General features: G+C 36.7%; 1 protein-coding gene across 2 annotated transcripts in view; it reads left to right on the plus strand.

Annotated features, from left to right (window-relative positions):
- The first annotated feature begins 11,031 nt into the window (after nucleotides 1–11,031).
- The window catches only part of LOC131427727 (aquaporin AQPAe.a), a 45,865-nt gene continuing 40,413 nt past the window's right edge, over nucleotides 11,032–16,483 (plus strand). The window contains exon 1 of one of the 2 annotated variants that reach the window (XM_058591179.1): nucleotides 11,032–11,551. The gene's annotated coding sequence lies outside the window, so the exon portion shown is untranslated. The remainder of the gene's footprint in view (nucleotides 11,552–16,483) is intronic. The other variant, XM_058591180.1, reaches the window with a different exon arrangement.

Raw genomic sequence — 16,483 nt, forward strand, 5'->3', positions numbered from 1 at the left:
CCGTGACCATGAACTTGACGGTCGATTTCACCGTTTTTGTCTTCTTCGGAGCACGTTCAGTTTACAAAATCCCCTATTTGACTGTTCTTCGATATCCGGTGTGTGGTAGATATCCTCAAGATTGATATGTAAAATTATCAACTGTTTGCAAACGCGGCAGCCACCTTACAAAAAACGTATCTAATTTTACCAGAACAAAAACGAAAACTTGTGAAAAAAATATCCACAGGTTATGAAAAACTCTAACCTATAAGTTCCACCAACTGCAACGTTGTTTCATCGAGTTATTTTTGCAAGATGTGTTTTCTTTCTGATTGGCAACGCGAAAAGCGATTGTCGTATCTATCATTCTTATACGTCGATGTAGTGAAATTTATGTCTATACCTTGTATCTTCTCATGACATTCAACGGTTAGTTGGCCAGGACATTTCATTTCCATTTGCTAAATTGAAATCGGTTGGGGTACGATATTATCCTTGATGGCCTTCATTAGGCGAGACAAACAACCATCGCCACCAACGTCGTTAGAGCGAACGAAATGATACAAAAAAAGAAATCAGGAGTGGCGTGTTTCATCACGACGATAATCTTCGTTCATAATGATAATTACAGGGAAGACGTGATACTTTTTTGAGGGTGTCGATAATAATCTTCTGGTGTGTATTGTGACATTTCTGAAAATTATTCATTAGCACACTAGCTTCTACTAGTTTTGAACTGATTAGATACAACAATTTCTATTTATTATAGGGACCGAGTATCATCTAGTAAAGAAATGTCACCTGTTTTTCATAGTAGTTTGTGAACTTTGATGAAATCAGCTTCGATCAGCTCAGAACTACTCATAAAATCGTATTCAGAAGAATAAAGAAAGAAAAAAGAGATTCACAGATAGAACTGGATAATTGCCAAATATAACACACATAGTCCAACATATGCATGTAATTCTATTTAAATTCTAATTATTTTGAGAATATTCCAAATACTATCTTCTGATGCAGATCTTGATCGCATCCAAGAAAAACACAAATTTCATAGAAAACAAGACGATTTATTATTTTACCAACCCTAACAATTTGTATGTTTGTAGCAGAAAAATCCCGCTGGGGCTCACGACTTCCAGCAGACATAAAACTTGCTCATATTTCGTATCAACATCCATAATACGATTATCTCTGACATCTGAATGTTACTAATGAAAAAATTAAACTAAAACTATATCTGCTACTAGTATAGAACTAGTAAATTATAGTAAAGAACTAGAGCTGGCAAGAGAGGACAGGCCTGTTTATTGAACAACGAGACAAATAAAAATCGGAGATTTGAGAACAGTTATTGAAAAATCCACCCATAATGAGGAACGACTCGTTATATGCTAAGGTAGTTGTACGAAAAAAACGTTGGTAGCAGTAGCGGCGATGGGTTTTGTTCAATATGCAAATATTCACGAGAGCATAGAGGATGAATTGAAAGAACTATGAGGAATTAAGCAAGCTAAATTGTTCTCAAGTCTGCAACGAAGACCGATTTGAAGGTATTGCGACGAACACATAGAAGGTTAGGAACAATAAACTTACAACAAAGCAGGTCTTCCGATCTTCCGATCTTCCGAAAGTCCGTACAACTTTTTGGCTTCGCTGACGATATTGATATTGTGACACGTAACCTTGAGAAGATGATGGAAACCTACATCGGACTGAAAGCTGATGCTAGGCGTATCGTACTAGCCATAAATGCGTCGAAAACAAAATACATGAGAGGAAGAGGCTCTAGAGAAGAAACACTACGCCTCCCACCACGAATATTGATAGACGGTGACGATATCGAGGTGGTTGACGAGTTCGTGTATTTGGGCTCACTGGTGACCGCCGATAATGACACCAGCAGAGAAATTCATAGACGTATTTTGGCAGGGAATCGTGCGTACTTTGGACTCAGAAAAACCCTCCGATCGAGAAAAGTACGCAACCGCACGAAATTGACCATCTACAAAACGCTCATTAGACCGGTTGTTCTCTATGGCCACGAGACCTGGACTATGCTGGCAGAGGACCAACGCGCCCTCAGTGTTTTCGAAAGAAAGGTACTGAGGACCATCTATGGCGGAGTGCAGATGGTAGACGGAACATGGAGACGGCGTATGAATCACGAATTGCAACAGCTGCTAGGAGAACCACCCATCGTACGGACAGCTAAAATCGGACGTCTACGATGGGCTGGGCATGTCATAAGGATGTCGGACGACAGCCCAGTGAAAATGGTTCTTGAATCTAATCCGACTGGTACAAGAAGAAGAGGAGCGCAGCGAGCAAGGTGGATCGATCAAGTGGAGGGTGACCTCAGAAGCATCCGTCCCTTGAGTGGCTGGCGACGAGCAGACATGGACCGAGTTTTGTGGAGACGTATGCTTGATACAGCAAAGGACACCTCAGGCCTATAGCTGTTAGGTGCGTATGTGTACAAAACAGGTAGTTTGGAAAGTTGAGGAGAAGACGGCGAGCGAACACGGTACATGAATTCTATATGCATGATGTCTTTTTAATGATACAGTTCCAAAACAACAGCTGCATATTTAAGAATAGTTCGAACCAGTGTTGATCATTGCCGATAATTTGGCAGAGAGCGGCTTGATATTTCTCTACATTGTATACAACATCGTCAATCTGGTAGATGATGCTACGATAACTCGCTGGCACTCAATGCATGAACCGCGAGAGAATTTTTCTACATTTCCTCACTCTACCTCATACTCTGAGTATTTCACGGCCCTTATCAGCATAGATACAGTTTTACAATGATCGGCGCTGTGTGAAATTTGCCAATTCGACTTGAAGATTTTCATACTAGGTTATAATATAAAACCCTTGTGTGGAGCATTCATAGACACAACTTATACCAAGGTTATATATACATAGAATAAGCGGCAGTAGTAAAATGATTCTATCACAATCATCCACTGCCCGTATAGAATCGGATCGCAAAACGAGAATTAGCGACCGTTTGTTGCTTCAGAGCGAATCCCCACAGCAGCGTGCTAACCCGTGATGCTCAGACGGGTCATCGAGAGAAATTCGCTCTCGCACTGGTGTCCATTCTATGTTAAATTAACCGTGCCGGTTTTTGTTGTTGCTGAAATGATATCCATCTCTCTTTGATGGCACTGATTGAATCGTGTAACGAGGTGCCAGAAAGCGTTCTTTGATACGATAAAAGCCATCCTGGGTTCGAACTCATATAAGGCACAGTGCCTTTTTAACAGTGTAGAATATCATTATCAATAATTGGTTTAATAAAATGTGTGTTTGCAATCTTTATTCATGCAGAAAACATGAAAACTTTTGGTTGGTGACAGTTTGGAGTGTAAGTAGTTTGGATTATGGTGTGGCGCGAGAAAAATTTTAACACGTTGCTCCTCTATCTTCGATGCCATTTAAACAACTGAAGAGCAAATGTCAAACAGTAGACACAAAGAAAGCAGTACGATTTAGTTAATTGCTGAGCGTCTGATTGCATACTTGACGAAATCAATCAAACAGAAAGCGCTTGTTCGCTCATTTTATTGTAACGGATTGTAATTGTTTTTCCTTTTTAAATTTAAAGCGAATTTAATGTTTTTCAACAAATGAAAATAAAATTATTCCTATGCTACCTGAAGTACGAAGGGTGTAGTCCTAATTTAAAATAAAGAAGTCATAATAAGCTTGCGAAATCATCCTTAAGTTAAGGATTAAAATTTAAATGGAGGGCCCTTGATTACCCCACCCCCTCCTTTTTCTTCAACCAACTGGGATAAATATTGGAAATTTGGAGGAGGCTGCACGAATGTAGAAAGTTGCATCCTATTTTCGTTTTTATTTTTTTTACATGAAATTTCTGGTTATATACCATCAACATGTGGGTTTAAGTTTTTGCCTACATTTAATAATAATTCTTTTCTCCCTTCTGGTTGGCGTCATTTCACTTGAGATGACACCGATTCATGGTAACTTATGGTTTATAGGTCAATGGACTTTCTTTTCTCTGGTCTACAAGCACAAATCTCGTGTCGAGTCGCCAAAGTACATATCAAAATTCTTTCTTTCTCTCGAAATACTCGGATTTTCACCGTACTAACACGACACAACGTGCTCACTTGTTGAGAGATTCGCCGGAAGTGAATATAATCACTATGCTCTCTCCGTTCGCTTTAAAAATAATACCGCCCTTGAGGATGAGAACAAGTTGACAAGTTGCGGTATATCCGGAAAAGATGCTGTGTTCAAAGCTTGCTTCAGATAGAATTGGAACAAAGACAATTGCCTGTATTTCAGTAATTTATTATTGAATTCACACTTTCATACTTTTAAGAAAAAATACGGATAAAATTATTCGTCACGGTTTCGAAGGAATTTTAGAATTTTTCCTGTAACACGGTTCATTAGGCGGCGCACACCTTCGGCCATCGTTTTAGCTATCTTATTCCACCAGGTCGTCATATGATTGATGTCTTTGACAACCTTTCCCTTTGCCTTGAGTCTCCTCTTCATGATTGCCCAGTATTTCTCAATAGGGCGGAACTGGGGGCAGTTGGGTGGGTTAAGGTTTTTCGGAACAAACTAGACCCCTTTTCCTGCATACCATTCTTGAACGACTTTGCTGTAATGACAGCATGCCAAATCTGACCAAAACATTACGGGATGGTCGATCGAATGTACGGCAAAATTCGTTTTTGGAGATACTCTTTTTGGTATAGTTTCGATGTCATTGTCTTATTTGTAACGAAAACTTTCGTTTTTTGCCACAGCTGCAAATGCCCTGCCAAGTCATAAATTTTCTTGCAAATCGGCAAAAACAAATTTAAATTTGGCTGGAACATCCTCCAGAACCGTTGCCAAGTAAAATTTTTGACCTGGGATTTGCCCGAAGTTAGCCTTGACATAGATTTCATCGTCCATCAGAAGACACCCATCGAACTTGGTCAGCACCTGATCATATAATTTCCGAGCACGAATTTTGATCACGCTTTTCTGTTTTATGGTCCGATATGGCTATTTGCTAGCTCGATACGACTTGATTTCTTCCCGGAGTCGAGTTCTCCTCACGGTACTATGGGCAGCACCGAATTTTCTGGCTAAATTACAGTCCGACAGATTAGGATTCCTTTTAATCGTCTTCGAAATCTTACCACGCAGTTCCCGGTCCACTCCGACGATTGGCTTGAGGCTTCCGAATCGTCGTCAATGTTTCCTTATACCGTTTGATTACGCGCCATACGGTATTTCTGGGCAATTTCAGCTGTTTAGCTAGCCTAGATGCAGACCACAATGGATTTGCCAAAAAACTGTGCACAATTTTTTCCCTTCTTTCGGCTTCCATGTTGACTGTTTACAAAGTACAGTCGATTTGCGGAATGTCAAAAATCATACGTGAAGCTGACAAAATTCCCGACACGTGGGCGCCAAGAACTTCCAAATCCGTTCACCAGGAGCACCACAATATGAGCAAAAGTTTGTTCAATTAGAATTGGAGCTTTATGAAAAAATAATAAATTCAATCCTTTTCCAATTCGTAGGTTCACACTGAGAAATAGAATCATTCATCGGACCAACTGTGGCACGTATTGTACCAACGGAGGACTTACGTTAAACGTTTTTTTTACCGGGTTGGGTTAGTTGATGCCCAATCAAACGAGCTTGATTTTATTCAAGGAGCAAAAGATTTTTTAATACTATGGAAAAGGCCCCATCTTCTAGATGAATCGAAACTAGCTCTTATGTTTTGTAAAACAGGTGTTTCGAAGATGAGAAACTTATATTTGCAAAAACAAAAATTTAAAATATAGAAATAAACGTATTTATTACGAAACCAAAGGATATTGCTATGCAATTCGAAATATATTAGCATATTATTGAACGCAGTCATGTTTTTAAATCTCATCACATGTATTGTATCCTCCATCAATAATCCACTTATGGTGGTTCATTGCCGACAATGACGCAAAAAGCAGGTATAGAAAACAACAAATCAACTTCTTGCAACACGACGTGGGAAGATGACCCACAGATTCCAGTGAAACTCAACACCCTATTGGAAAGTGTCGTATGCAACGAAAAAGAGAGATGGTGTTTTCTGTTACTCCCATTGACGTCAATCTAAGTTTGACCCCGGAATCAGTACCTACGCTAAAAGCTTCCATTTTAGAAAGTATACAAACTTCGTTCTGTTTATAATGATAGAATTACGGATAATTTACCACGTGAGAATAACGTTAGTTCATTTGAAACAGCAAACAAATTGATGAAATCCTAAGATATGACATTTTGTAAATGATTTACGATATTGTAGTGCCAAAGCCCGATTTAATTCTCGTATGCAGCAGGAAACAGTTGAAACAATACCTCATTTGTACTTATTGTTTGTGCGTGGTGTCATCTGATAAGTGTATTTCAAAAGAGCACGTGGGGGGGGGTATAAAACGTGTAAATTAGATATAAGAAACCCATCAATCGTCTGTAGTCTAATTTTATTGATAAACTTCTATTTTCAATATTTATAGATATCATCAGTTTGACTGCAAAGTAAGTTTCGCATTCGCTATCATATCATTTTAATTTCATGTGCTCCTTCTCGTTTTCATTGATTAAAATTCTATCAACGGTAATCACTAATCCACTGCGGTAACAAACGCTAACGCTTCGTGGAAACAGTGTATCGATAATAGCGCTACCTTGCGGAATAACTCACTTCAAAGGGATTGAGTCCTCACTAATGTGTAGGGGGAAAAGTACGAAACAGTTTGAATCGTTTTTTTTCGAATGTTGGTTATTGATTTTCAACATGTTTAGCAATCATCGTTATGCTTAGTATAGTAAACAATAGTGCTAACTCAAGAAAATACTGTTGTACAGATAAATTACTGTGAACATTGCAGAAAAATGTTAAACTGAGTTGAACCATATTGATTCTACAGTATTTAAAGCTGTGATTTCATATGAACGAGTGATATACAGCCAAAACTTTCAACAGTATATAGAAACTTGGAAAGATTTATCATTCAATCCATGACCAAATTCAATAGTTTGATAGTTTAATTCCTTAGGTGGAATAAATTTAATTATTTCGACCTTTTTTTTTTTTTTTTTTTTTTTTTTTTTTTTTTTTTTTTTTAAATAACTATTTATTGGAATATGAGTTAAAATTAAATTATTAAGATTTAAATTGGGTGTTCAGCCACAAGTGGTGACTTTTCAGCCCTGTTATATATATATGATTTGGTTATTACCATGAAGACATCATTTGCTTCCGCAATTCTGAGATTTTTGTGTAGGGAAAGTTCTAAACCTACTTGTATTGTGTAATGGGGAAAAGGAACTTATATACTAACTTACTAACTAATACAGAGAGCGAATCGATTCAATTGAAGATTGCATCGATTTTTGTCGGAATTTGCTTATAATATTATGTGACATTACATCTAATGGTTCTATATTTGTGAGTCTGTGTAACTCATTTGTACTAAACCAGGGAGGACGCTTCAGAATCATTTTCAGAATTTTATTCTGAATCCTTTGAAGCGTTTTCTTCCTGGTGGAACAACAGCTTGACCAAATTGGTACCGCATAAAGCATGGCTGGTCTGAAAATTTGTTTATAAATTAACAATTTGTTTTTTAGACAGAGCTTAGAATTTCTGTTTATAAGAGGATATAAACATTTAATATATTTATTACACTTTGCCTGGATTCCTTCAATGTGATCCTTGAAAGTGAGTTTTTTGTCATACGTTAAACCTAAGTATTTAGCTTGATCAGACCATGTCAATTCCAAGCCATTCAATTTGAGAATGTGATTATTGTTTGGTTTAAGAAAAGAAGCTCTTGGCTTGTGAGGAAAGATAATTAATTGCGTTTTTGCTGCATTTGGTTTAATTTTCCATTTTGACAGATAATCACTGAAAATATTTAAACTTCTTTGTAGGCGACTGCAGATCACTCTTAGATTTCTACCTGTGGCTAACAGACTTGTGTCGTCACAGAATAACGATTTCTGACAACCAACGGGTAGATTTGGAAGATCAGAAGTGAAAATATTATACAAGATTGGAGCTACACTCGAACCCTGCGGAACACCGGCTCGTACGGGTAGCAATTCAGATTTACAATTCTGATAGCTAACCTGAAGAGTACGATCAGTTAAATAATTTTGAATCATTTTGATCAAATAAATAGGAAACTGGAAATCAGACATTTTTGCTATTAAACCTTTGTGCCAAACACTGTCGAATGCTTTTTCTATGTCTAGAAGAGCAACTCCAGTGGATAACCCAGAAGATTTATTTGATTTTATCATGTTCGTTACTCTGACAAGTTGATGAGTAGTTGAATGTTCATGACGAAATCCAAACTGCTCTGGTAAAAAAATTGAATTCTCATTTATATGAGTCATCATTCTTAACAAGATAATTTTTTCAAAAAGTTTACTGATAGAAGAAAGTAAGCTAATTGGGCGATAACTTGATGTTTCTGCTGGGTTTTTATCAGGTTTTAGGATAGGAATTACTTTAGCGTTTTTCCATCTTTTTGGGAAGTAAGCTAATGAAAAACACTTGTTGAAAATTTTAACCAGGAGTCTCAAGGCAACATCGGGAAGATTTTTAATAAGAATATTAAAAATTCCATCATTACCAGGAGCCTTCATGTTTTTAAGTTTTCTAATAATTGATTTAATTTCATCAAAATTCGTCTCAATAATGTCATCGTGTGATAACACTTGGGTTGAAATATGATCATATTTCAGTGAGACTTCATTTTCAATAGGACTCACAACGTTCAAATTAAAATTGTGGACACTCTCGAACTGCTGAGCAAGTTTTTGAGCTTTTTCGCCATTTGTAAGAAGTATTTGATTTCCTTCCTTGAGAGCAGGAATAGGTTTCTGTGGTTTCTTAAGAACCTTAGAAAGTTTCCAGAAAGGTTTAGAATATGGTTTAATTTGTTCAACTTCTTTAGCGAAATTTTCATTTCGCAAAAGAGTAAATCTATGTTTAATTTCTTTTTGTAAATCCTTAACTATGTTTTTCATAGCAGGATCACGAGAACGTTGATATTGTCGTCGACGAACATTCTTCAACCGAATTAGCAGTTGAAGATTATCATCGATGATAGGAGAATTTAATTTAGTTTGAGCTTTGGGAACTGAAAGATTTCTAGCTTCGATAATATAATGATTCAAATTATCAATTGCTGTGTCGATATCCGCAGAATTTTCTAAAATAGTTTCATGATCCACATGATTTTCAATGTGAGATCTGTAATCCAACCAATTTGCTCTATGATAGTTGAAAATAGAACTAATTGGATTAATTATAGCTTCGTTGGAAAGTCTGAATGTTACAGGAAGATGATCTGAGTCAAAATCAGCATGAGTAATCGGTTCACTACAAATGTGACTTTGATCTGTTAGAACCAGATCAATTGTAGACGGGTTTTTCACGGAAGAGAAACAAGTAGGATTACTGGGATGAAGAACTGTAAAGTAACCAGCTGAGAGTTGATTATGAAGTATTTTACCATTACTGTTATTTTGCCTACAATTCCACTGGACATGCTTAGCATTTAAGTCCCCTATTACGAAAAATTTCGATCGATATCTTGTAAGTTTTTGCAAATCGCCTTTAAAGAAATTTAATTGTTCGCCGGTGCATTGGAATGGCAAATATGCTGCAGCGATGAAATAAATTCCATGAATGGTTTCAACTTCGATTCCCAAGCTTTCAATAACTTTAGTATTGAAAGAAGGTAAAATTCGATGTTTAATTTGCCGTTGGACAAAAATGGCAACTCCACCACCAATTCCAGTAAACCTGTCAAATCGATGAACCACATAATGTGGATTACTTTTCAATTTTACATTTGGTTTAAGAAAAGTTTCTGTCACAATGGCAATATGAATTTTGTGAACTTTGAGAAAATTATAAAATTCATCTTCACTCGATTTCAAAGATCGAGCATTCCAATTTAAAATATTCAAATAATTATTTAACATCACTGTTAAATTTTAAATTCATTATAATATTATTTGCAAATTTCCATCCGATTTGAAATGCTTCAAAAAGTGATGAAGTCGAATTCATTTGGATGATCATTTGAAAAAGTTGATCTTGTAGGTAGATCATTTTATTTTCAGTTATATCGCCTAAATCGACTTCATTTAAAGAAGCGAATGGCATTGAAGGAATATTTGTAGGTAGACTGCCATTAGAAGAAGATGATTTGGCCGGTCTACCTATTAATAAATTGTTTTCGTTAGAAGAAGAACTGCAAGGCGGTCCTGTGTTTTGATTATTTACATTAGAAGAAATAGGAGATAGATTTCTACCTAATATACCAGCATAACTGACATTAGAAGAAGATGATTATTTCGACCTTTATTTTTTGCTTCGTCAAATGATCATATCAGGTCTTGGTCAGCAGTTTCCAGTGACGTCCATTTTGATTTGAATGTTAGAAACGTTTAAACGTTAAAATGTAATTATCACTGGTAATTCTTCCGAGCCAACAATTCGGCTACCTTATTCGGTGTATTTACGTTTTCTTAACTGTTTTTTTTTTTTTAGAAATCGTCTATATTCTCATAAAAATTTCATACTGCAGTATGAGTTTAGTATTATATCGCTCACGAAGCTCATAACTAACATAATCTCAGACGCGAGCAATATCAGTAGCTAAACAAGATCTACTTTTGGTTGTCCATTATCCTAAATTGTATTCAATATTAATCTGTTTCAGTAGGACAAAGTATACGTTTATCGATGCTCGCATAATGTCCACAGCTTGACACTTTACTGTACAGATAGGAGCAACTTGCGCGCGCTTTTCGGTTTTTAGCTTCGATATAGTAGCATCCCGCGTCACCCGAGCCGATGTGTGAGCAAAAGGTTTAACTTGCGCGAAGTTACGCTCGCAACGCTCAGCTATCGAGTGTACCAGTGAAGACCTGCAACGCTCGCCTGGCCAAATCATTTGTGGGGGTCCGGTCGTATAAAAGCGTTAATTGGATGTTCTAGCGTGGATAGTGTAAGTTTGTGTTTCGCCCGACACTGACTGTGAAGTTCCGAACGTCGACAAGTCGTTCATCCGTCCATACGCGCCAGTTACCTATATTTGAGACAATAGTATAACGATAATAATTGCGGGAAGTCACGAAAAACGTTAGTGAAGGGGAGTTCCATCCAAGGACGGAACCATTCGACCATTGGTTATCGCAATTATGCACCTATTTAGGTGATGTTTTACAATTTGAAATAGATAAAAACAAACACCGGCATTTTTTTTACCGCAGTGCGTTATCAGTGAAAAACTAAAGTGCAGGTGACTTTATTAGACAGATGAACAATTGTCAACTGAATAATTGTGAAAAAGGAGGTTTCTTCTGAACGCTGATAAGAACAAAAGTAGATCATTATTGCGAGACACTTGTTAACTTAATTGGTGTTCAAAGATTGTAACGCTCAATTTTAGTGATAAATCGTGTTTGCCAGCCAACAACCAGAACATCGACGTCTATCATTAAGGTGAGTGAATAGTACGTCAGATGTTTTCCTATTGAAAAATCTTAACATGAAGTACCAATATTTTTGAAATTTAAAAATATTTGTATGAATATCCAACTGATGTGATAAAATTGCGTGTGTGAGGTTTCTGGACCAACCGCTTTCTATTTAATTTTTGTAAAAAATCAATTCGCATCAACAACCAGGATGTTGTTTTGAATGTTCGTGAAGCTAAATAAAAACAAGTTTAAATCGATTTTAGTTCTTTTTTGCGAAGAAAGAACACACAATAATATCAATGACAAAAATTTATTATAAGAGAATTAAAGACAACGGTAGAATCCTCTCAATCTTTGAAAGTACAACACAAAATTGAAACGGAAGTATGCTCGTTGGGGTTTTTTTGTGTGTGACAGTAACACCATGTGAAGACTACAGGGTGGAACCCAATTCTGAGATCATCACAAAAATGCTGCTCTTATCAGTAAAGATAAATACATCACATGTTTACATTATTACACACATATATAAACTCTCATTTAAATGTTACATTTTTGTATCTACTAGGATGATTACTTAAAGTAATCCTTAAGTAAATATCATCATAATCACACACAAAGCTTTAATCTACGGATTTGTATCAGTAGTAAACCTCAAATACTATTGTTTCAGCTAATCAACATTAAATATAGAATAAATTATTCCTTTGGATAACTCTAAACTCAAATTGAAACTCGTGTATCAAATCACATATAGCTACAAACTCCGTACGGGGGTAAGACGCACCATACATCATTTTAATTGATAAAGTTTTTCAGTCAAATGATTTGTTTTGATATACTATTAAACTTATCGGCACACAGAATGATAAAATCGTTCGAATATTCGTCGGCACTTGTGTCAGGCTGTATACGAAGGAGACATCCATAAACTTGACAAACGTATCGAACAACTCAACGAGGATAACTTGAAGGCGTTGTAGAGACAATGTTAGGGGGAATCAGAGTATCAGTTGATTCGACGTGCACTGTTAGAGAGCGACTAACTAAAACCAATCAGTCTAGAAGCAGAATGCTTGCAGCAGCTATACATCAAAACAATTAACGGTATGAAAAGATAAGAGCAGTTGAAGAGAAATTGCACCGGCGCAAAAACACAAGCACAATGGACGGATACTTGCAGGGGCAGAGAATAGTTCAGCTGGGAATAGCGGCGCTCGGAGGTTCTCTTGTTAACAGTATTAGGAAAATAAAGGAAACCGTGCCAGTAGTGATCAACTACCGGAACGGTAACTTGTTGATCGATCACACAAAAGCGACTGTCAGGTGGAAGAAGCACTATTGAATGAACAATCGATGAACAGACTGGGGATTACAGTTGAGTTGTTAAGTTAAGGACTAGAAAAGATCGGGTTTTTTTTGTTTCGATTATAGAGGTTTTAACCTTAAGGTCATTCGCCTCTTCGGGCCAGGAAACGGGGTTGGGAATCGAACCCAGGCGGGCTGCGTGAAAGGCATCGACTTACCCATCACACTATACCCGTCCCCGGGTATTTTTTTTTCTTAAACCCGAACCCGACCAGTATCCGATCTAACACAACAAACTTTAACATGTACCCGGCCCGAACTCGAGAATAATTTTCTTATCAAACCAGAACCTGACCCGTACACGATAACAAATAAAAAAGTAGATCTAAACTAAATTTTTGAGCCCAAACCCGACCCGTTTTTGATATTTTATCTTATTTCAAACAAAATAATTTTAAGTTTCACCATTGAGCTTTTTTGGTTTGAATAATAAAGTTTGCTAATAATCTGTAAATCACTTCTACCCAGGGATGCTACGATCCTATTGACACGAAGAATCCTTCCCTAGGCCGGGGCTCGAACATACGACAACTCATTTTTGACCAGCGTCCTATGCATTGAACCGCCAACCCGGGTTAAATGGGCGGTACTCTAACAGTAAATTATGTTTTGATGATCAGTTCGCTACTAAATATACAAGCAGTTTTTTTTTCAAACTAGTCAGTAATAAGTTGCCGCAAAATAATTCGTTACTTGGACTTGAAGATCCGGTGTGCTGAGAAACGGAATAGCATCAGCAAAGCTCACTTGCTTACTGGTTTTGCGGACGGCATTGATGTTATTGGTGTTGATCGGAGATCTGTGGAAGAGGCTATGTATCTTTCCAGAAACAGATTTGAGTTAGATTTTGGTAACTTTAAACGATGTGACACATCCAAAAATAGCATTTGAAGAATGTACAATTTTGAATAGAAAAAACGGCAATGGAGTAGTTATTCGAACGTATCTCGGAAAAAAAATTGCGGTGCCCTTCCAAAAAGAATCAAAGTTTACTAGTTCGATAAAAAATTTTCTCAGGTAATACTAAGGAAATTTCTCGTTTTTGGAACTCTTTGAAGGGAAAATGTTTTGCGATAGAAATGGGTCAATTTTACAATTTTAGAAAAGCTACTTCGTAAATTATGTACAAAAATGTGTGAAAGTGTTCAACATTATAAAGCATTTGTGATTACAATCTTTATCTATTATAAAATTGTAATTTTTTGATTGTAAAAACAATGAACATTCTAAAAGCATGTCGCGGTAAGCAATAAGTGTGAATAATTTACATTGTTTAAAAACAACTGATACAAAAATGTACTACAATTGAGTTTAGCACATTGCAAGTGCATCATGGCTTCAGGATAATGAACCTACACAAAGCTTGTTCATGCCAGTTGAACAACAGATGAGATTTCAAATTGAAAAGGGATATTTTGATACCGGTAAAACCAAACCAAAATATACCGATAAATTTAACGTGAAAATGAAAACAAGACATTTATCTTGTTTGTTTGCTTGCTAAATCTCAAGCATCTGCGATAATCACTTGTCGCGTGCTCAAGTGTTTTTTTTTTTTTTTGGTATTTTATCACGATGAGTGCTATTTCGCATAATAGTAGGACTGGCAAAGTTGACTATCAAAAACAATAATTCATTCCGGCGTCTAGAGCTGTTTAGACACTACATAATGTATGGTCTAAGATCTAGAACTGAAGTTCAACGAAACAACCAACCAAAGATACCCAAGTAAGCATTCATTTAAAAAAAAAGCAGAACCACTACGGCACCTCAGTAAGCCAAATAACACACTTCAGTGTGCCGCTTTGGTCATATTTATAATCTTCAACGATTCATGGAAAACCAAATACCTCACATGAAAATTCACGATTGTAATGGAATTTAATCGAATTACACAAAAACATAAACGTGAGAATTAAGCCTTATCTTGTATTTTGAAAATTTTGAAATATCTCGAAATGTACATTAAATGCTACCAAACTGTCGTAATTTTCACATAGAAGAAAGACACCGTTAGATGTGTATAGCAAGAATTTTCGTTTCTTACTATAACAATAATATTTCTGCACGCTTATATGAGACATTTGGGTAATAAATAACATTCTTGAGCAACACCGGACACTTCAACTGGTTTTATAGAAGAAAAAAACATGCTTGAAAGTATACCGCCGTTGTTTAGTAACCAATGTATTTTGAAAGTAATCGCCACTGGCATTCTGCTGACTGCCACTAAAAAGAAGGCGAATTTTTACGTCTTAGTTCAATTCGAGTGAGTATTCTCAGCATCTGTAAACATTGGTTGAATACTGACACCGATGACCTTCAAACGTGATCTCAGGAGATTAACAATAAAAACAAAACATAAAGTGGGAAGAATCCAAAGAAGCACAACTGTTACATGATCACTGGGTGGTGACTATTTTTGTCACGGTCGAGGTGCTCAGCGCCGCTCCTCATATTTTCCGTTCCTTCATTCAATTTGAATCGACTGAAATCTTATAGATATCTGTCTTACCACTGGGTCATCAGCATTCATGAGTCACATTTAATCAAGCATGACAATGAGCAAACGTAAACATTATATAAGTTTTATATATAATCAATTTCAACAACAGCAAAAACTCTATTACGATATTGAAAAACAGCAAAACGATAATAGATGGTATAGAATCACTTTCTCACAAATACATACGACAACTCTAAACACCGGTCATCACTCATTCAACTTTCAAGAACTCTGGAATGTGATTAACGAATTCCCAAAGATCAACAATCCAAGCGAATCTGACACAGCAGTATCACCTGAACATTTCAGGAAAATGATGACCTAAGCACAGAAAATACCGGTATCGTCGCTGTTTCGGTTGATCTATGTTGCTAGAAACCTGAGTGAAAAATTGTTTCTGCCGTCAAACGACTTTTCGGAAAGACCCATTCATGACAAAGCAATCCTCAGACTAGGTTGATCAGTTCTCACATCGAACCATCAAACAAGCATCGAATAAGGAATTGCGAAGGGAAAGTGTGTCAGCCACTTGTTTTGCACTGACACTGGTCCAAACAAATGCGTTATACAAAATTGGAGGGCACCGTCCGATTTGGTTGAGACCAGCTGAATTGTTCCATGAGATGTAACCTAGTCGACACAAGATGAAAACGATCTAAATTTTCGATTATACGAGAAACCTAACTTGATGGAATCAATCAAAGTGATAATGAGCAATCACCTATCGTGATCATAGCTGACCGACCATGCAATCTTAGTTCATCAGAATGCGGGTAAAGTCACCATTGCGGTAACTAATCATAAGCATCCGGCCGGAAAATCACGAGTGATTGTATATACATGCATATTTGTGTCATTAGATGAAATCAAACCTGCATATTGAAACTGTTCGAGGTGTGTTAGAACTGGTGTCGCGCTAGTTAGCTACCGTCAAGATAATTCATCCATCAGATTCCTCGATGGGAAAAACGTACAAAAAATACTTTCCAGTGATTGTCTAGGTATCTTATATGATGATTCAGTTCATTGTAACGAATTGCTTCTAGTTTAAATTGAACCCAATTAAGATGTAAACGTAAC

The sequence above is a fragment of the Malaya genurostris genome, chromosome 2, assembly GCF_030247185.1.
Source record: "Malaya genurostris strain Urasoe2022 chromosome 2, Malgen_1.1, whole genome shotgun sequence".
NCBI classification, from domain to species: domain Eukaryota; kingdom Metazoa; phylum Arthropoda; class Insecta; order Diptera; family Culicidae; genus Malaya; species Malaya genurostris.